The sequence below is a fragment of the Peromyscus leucopus genome, chromosome 19, assembly GCF_004664715.2.
Source record: "Peromyscus leucopus breed LL Stock chromosome 19, UCI_PerLeu_2.1, whole genome shotgun sequence".
NCBI classification, from domain to species: domain Eukaryota; kingdom Metazoa; phylum Chordata; class Mammalia; order Rodentia; family Cricetidae; genus Peromyscus; species Peromyscus leucopus.
Window position 1 is genome coordinate 26,729,447 of NC_051079.1, and position 6,000 is coordinate 26,735,446.

Sequence of the window (6,000 nt, forward strand, 5' to 3'; positions counted from 1 at the left end):
TCTAATCTAAAGTTACTTTGAAGCTTTAAACCAGCTAATGGTATACAGCTGTCATGATAGCTGGGAAGATTCAACTACTTTCCTATGTCAGCCTGAGCTGTGATATAAAACAGGCCCTAAGTGTCTCACAGTTCTCGTGGGACAATAGGCCTAGTTATGAACCCTATTTTTATTCATCAAAATTATACAGCTAAGGAGGAATCATCTTTTAGACAGTCTACACATATAAATGCCTATTAGATTGATGTATTCATGAGATAAACACACTGCAATACAGGTAGTGGGGGACTCCCCACACCATATGTATCATATCAGATACTCAAGGTACAGCAAAAGCAAAAGATATTTCAGAGTCTGTAGTCTCATGGCCTTGCCTAAAATGAGGTTGATCCATCAGAGATATTCTTCTTGGTGAACTGATACCTGAACATCAACTGCCACCTGCTGTACCTCTGATATGGCTACATCAACTGCCAACTGCTGTACCTCTGATATGTAATAACTGCATGCTTACCTCTGTATGACTACAGCATCCTCATGATATCTCATCTACCAACCCTTTACCTGTTTCACTGCACACTTTTTTTCCTTTTGGGTAGAAAACAGGGAGAACTCAGGGCATGGAGGCTCAAGCCTCTCATTCAAGAAGGTCAGAGGTGGATGCAGGAGAAGCCTTGGCTACATACAAAGCTAGCTTGACCTCTATCACAAAACTCTCTCTCCAAAAAAAGAAACAAGTTAAAAACAATAATGAGATAGAAAATATAGACCATTGATGAATGAAAAATACATATGAATAAAAGAAAGGAGGGATGGACAGAAAAGAAAGAGAAAAGGAAAATAAATAGGAAAAGAGTCACACGTACACATTGGAGTGCTTCTGGTTCACCTTACTTATGATTTAAGTAAGCACTATCAACCTGCTGAGAGCTACCACTCTGCTCTTCAGTCTTTAAAGTTGAATTAAGACAAATGCTTGAGCTGTGGATGTGGTCCAGTGGTAGCTAGCATGGAAGAAGCCCTAGGTTCAATCCCTAGCACTGAAAACAAAACTAAGGATAAATAAAAAATTAGAAAAATAAAAGAAATGTAAAAGGACTCTTGGAAAAACTAGACCATTTTCAGAGAGAAGAATTTGGAAGGGAAACATTGGGAAATAAATGTATTATCATCAGAGGGAAAAATTTATTGCATCTAATCAATAAGAATGAACAAGTTCTTGGAAAATATGGACATAATAAATGAAAATCTCAGTAGAAGGGCTCAACATTTCACTATTAGGATAAGAATTTCTACTGTATCAAGCTGATAATAGAAAAAATAAAATAAATGAAAAAATTAGGGGTTAGAGGTGTGGCTCACTGTTAGCATGCAGGAGAGGGGGGAGAGACAGAGACAGAGACAGAGACAGAGACAGAGAATGATAATTTCAGTATTTGCAAAGGCATGTCAAAAACTGTATAAATTACTATTCACCCAAAATACAATGCACCCAAAGTATTTCATTTGGCTTTAAAAATCATGTTGCCAGAGAAATGTTAACGAAATGAGAAAATGATTTTACAACATAAAGTTAGATGATAAACTTATATAAATTTTACATACATATGTGTATAAGAACAGTAGAATTGGTAACACTACTAAACAAATGTGTATGTGCCTATGTACACATGAAGGCTAAAGGTTAGAACTGGGGTGTCTTCCATAATCACACTCTACCTTAGTTATGGAGGCAGAATCATTCAGGGGACCTGGAATTTGAAGCTGGGGGCCCAGTCAGCCCTGGAATCCGTCTATTTTCACTTCTCAGCATCAAGCACTTTACTCTCCCAGCCAAAAACAATTTTTAAAAATTCTCCCTATTTTCTACAATAAACCTGAAAATTCCAGGATCTACCAACTCAATAAATATTGTTCTACGGTGACAAATGAGCACAGCTGTGACAGAACTCCCTTGTAATCCCAGCACTTGGGGAGGCAGAGATGAGAAGCATCAAGAATTAAAGGTCACCAGCTGCATGGGGAATTCGAGGCCGGCTTGGGCTACATGAGATCCTATTGGAGGAGGACCCAAATAAAAAGCTGTTCTCTGAAGTAAAAATAAAATAAAATAAAGCTGTTTAACTACAAAAAAAGAAGGGCTTAACAATAAAGTTTAAAAGCTTCCTCAAAAAGCCAGGTGTGGTGGCACACACCTTTAGTCCCAGCACTTAGGAGACAGAGGATGGTGGATCTCTGGAACTCAAGGTCAGCCTGGTCTACAGAGAGTTCTAGGCCATCCAGGGCTACAGAGACCTTTTTCCAAGAAAAAAGAAAACAAAAAAAATATATACCTCGGTAAATATTGAAAAATACTTTTAATTGGCAATAAGGTAAATAAAACATGGAAATGAGAGAACCATACCAGAGGACAACTGAATTAAAAGAACTCTTCAAAGAAGAGAGGAGAAAGGAATCAATGAAAGAGAGGAATCAATGAAATTACTGAAACTTTGAAGAAGATGAAGGAAACCGGTTTCCTGGGTTAAATGGTCCATCAATTATCTCGTACAATGAATGGAATTTAAACTCAAACCAAAGAATGAATGACTGTTAATTTCTAAATGGTGGAGATAGTGAAAATTCTAACACAATAAATAAAATATATATGACATCTATTGATATTAAGAAAATGATTAGGTTCAGATTTCATAGTGACTGCATTGGTTCAAGAAGCTTGTTGACAAAACTTAATTCTGAGGGAAAATTATTTTCAACCTAAAACATTACAGTTGCAGTTCCAATCAAGTTTAGGGGTAGAATAAGGATATTTTAATACATTTAAGATCACAATAAGGGTAGCCAGGCATGGTGGCACGTGTCTTTAATACCAGCACCCAGGAGGCAGAAACAGAAGGTTCTCTGTGAGTTCAAGGCCAGCCTGGGCTAAACAGTGAGACCTTGTCTCAAAACAAACAACAACAACAAAAAGATAGCAACAAAGAGGCTGGGGAGATGGCTGAGTCAGTAAAAATGCCCCCTGGACAAGCACGAAGACTTGAGTGAAAAGCTCCAGACGCTACCAAAGCACCAATTGGTAAACATCTCAGTGGTAGACCCTGTCTCAAAAAAAAATTAGAGGAAGAGGCTGAGGAGACTGGCTTAGCAGTTAAGAGCACTTACTGCTCTTGCAGAGGACTCAGATTTAGCTCACAGCACCCACACGGTGATTCAGAAACACTAGCAACCACAGTTCCAGGGGATTTGTCTTACTCTTATGACCACCATCACAGGCTCCTGCATATACACACACTCAGGCACGTGTATATACACATAAACTAAATAAATCTTTTAAAAGTAAGGTGGACACAAGAAAACAGCCCACAGAATCGACTAACCAAGGTTCATAGAGGCTCACAGAGACTGAGTCAAAAATCATGGACCCTGTATGGGTCTGACCTAGGTCCTCAGCATATATGTTATAATTGTTGTTCTTATGGGACTATTAACAGTGGAAGTGGAGGCTGTCTCTGACTCTTTTGCCTCCTTTTAGGACCCTTTTCCTCCCACTGGATTGCCTCATCAAGCCTTAATATGAGGGGATGTGCCTAGTCTTCTTATAACTTGATATGCTGTGTTTGGTTGATAACCCTGGGAGGCCTGCCCTTTTCTGAAGAGAAAGGAGGAGTAGACATGGGGGAGAAGGGAGGATGGGAGGATGGACTGGGAGGAGAGGATGGAGGAGAAACTTCGGTTAGTATGATATCCGAAACAAGAATAAATTAAAAAGAAAAGCCGGGTGGTGGTGGTGCATGCCTTTAATCCCAGCACTCAGGAGGCAGAGGCAGGTTAACCTCTGTGAGCTTGAGGCCAGCCGGTCTACAGAGTGAGATCCAGGACAGCCAGAGCTGTTAAACAGAGAAACCCTGTCTCAGGAAAGAAAAGAAAAGAAAAGAAAAGAAAAGAAAAGAAAAGAAAAGAAAAGAAAAGAAAAGAAAAGAAAAGAAAAGAAAAGAAAAGGAAAGGAAAGGAAAGAAAAAAGAAAAGAGAAGAGAAGAAAAGAAAAGAAAAAAAAGAAAAGAAAAGAAAACAACATTTTCCCTGTCCCCCAAAAGAAGTAAGGTGGAGAATAACCAATTCTGACATCAACCTCTCTCTCTCTCTCTCTCTCTCTCTCTCTCTCTCTCTCTCTCTCTCTCTCTCTCTCTCTCTCTCTCACACACACACACACACACACACACACACACACCCATGTGCACATGAATACAAACACCACATGCACAGAAAAATAATTTTTCAAAGATCATAACAGAATTTATCTTTCATACATCCTTTTCTGGAAGCTACTGGATGATGCCTATAAAACGGAAAAGTAACCCAAAGTAGAATAAAAGAGACGGGGGAAAAAAACAGAAAAGAGGATATACAAAATCAGAGGAAAATGAAATAATGTCCTTGTGATGATTCCAGGATGACGGCCATGTCTCAAGTGCAGCAAACAACAGTGGTCCAGTTGAATGTTGGTGACTCAAGGGATTGGTGTCTTGCAGAATACTTATCAGTGAGTCCTTTGACATCATATCATCTTTTCAGTCACAGGAACCTATTAAAAATGTGATTTCTTAAAGCCCATGAGCAAATAGGAAAACAGAAAGACACCAAAAAAATCATAATGGGAAATTTAACTAGAATAAAAGATGAAGAATCTCTTGATGACAACAGTGAGACGTTCCATAATGGCAGCTGTATAACAGATGTGGAAAGCAATCGTCCAATTTAAAGGGGAACTGGTATCTTGGAAACATGGGAGTCACCACGTGCAGAATTGTACTGGGAGGCAATTGGAATCATGAGAAGACATGGATAAATACTATTGGTACAAGGCAATTATTAATGTCAAGAAAATAAGTGTGGAAAGCATAGTTATTACATAGCAATGTTCCTGACACACTGAAAGTAAAAACAGGCACGAAAGAGCTCAGATTTAATTCAACTTACCTAGGAGTCAGTTGATAATGTGTGAGCCTAACATATATTTTAAAATATCAGTGGCAGAGGAGGTGATTAAAAATGACTGCATCTTGGGAGAGAAACAGAGAAGAGGTGAGAAGGCAGGGATCACTATATTTTAAATCTTTTAGTGTTTGATTTTTAAAAACAAAGGTTACGTTTTATTCTGGGGTAACATGAATTTTAAAATGTCAATAACCTGGAGTTCTTACAAGTCTCATCACCAGTAGAAGGCAGATAGGATGTGCTGATGATAATAGGAAAAGGTAAATAATACGAACAAATGTGAAAACTAGAAAAAAAATGACTTTTACTAAAAGGAAAGGTGCCTATAGAATTCTGAACAGACATAACCCAAAACAGAATGGACAAGATAAAGATCTACCACCAATGAAGGCACTGAACTTGGGCAGTTTAAGAGGCAAATTGCAATTAAGCATGCAGAAGAAAACAATATGCCTATGTTTGTTCTGGTCTGCAAAAATAGATGGAAAGCTTCCTCACTCTTCTGTGAGGCCAGGATGACAACCTACTACCCAAACCATGTAAGTTAAGCATGAAGAGAGACTTAAAAGTAGGATAACATATCAAATGCACCTGTGCATCAAAATCAGTTCATCGTGGTTAAGTTTAACTTATGTTAAGGACACAAGGCTTTAAAAGCTAAGTACCACATGGACAATTTAAAGAAATGTTCAAAAATATTTTGTATAAGAAAAAGAAAACATTCTTGATTTTAAAGTCTCAGCTGGGCAGTGGTGGCACACACCTTTAATCCCAGCACTTGGAAGGCAGAGGCCCAAGGATGTCTGTGAGTTCGAGGCCAGCCTGGTCTACAGAGTTCCAGAGCTGTTACTCAGAGAAACCCTGTATTGAAACAAACAAACAAAAATCTCAGTGGTTTTTCTGTGAGAGCAGCTGTCATAAACATGGAATATCAAAGAACTTCATCAAATGTAAATCTGACCTACTTGTTACAGCATTTGCTGGTATTGGAGATCTTGGCAATTA